Raw genomic sequence first — 232 nt, 5'->3', positions numbered from 1 at the left:
ATTCAGATAGAAATATAACCGACAGACATGCATTTTACATGTAGAGTAAGGAATATTTTCAGTACTGCAGATGGAATTTACTTTACATGTCAGAGGCGTGTCTAACACAAAATACACTTCATAACAAAGTATGTGGACACCTGCTCGTCGAACATCTCATTCAAAATCATGGGCATTAATATCAGTGGTGTAAAGTACTTAAGTAAAAATACTTTAAAGTACTACTTAAGTA

This window comes from Salvelinus alpinus, chromosome 5 (assembly GCF_045679555.1).
Source record: "Salvelinus alpinus chromosome 5, SLU_Salpinus.1, whole genome shotgun sequence".
NCBI classification, from domain to species: Eukaryota; Metazoa; Chordata; class Actinopteri; order Salmoniformes; family Salmonidae; genus Salvelinus; species Salvelinus alpinus.
The sequence above is the reverse complement of the archived record's forward strand: the minus strand, read 5'-3'. Positions refer to the sequence as shown.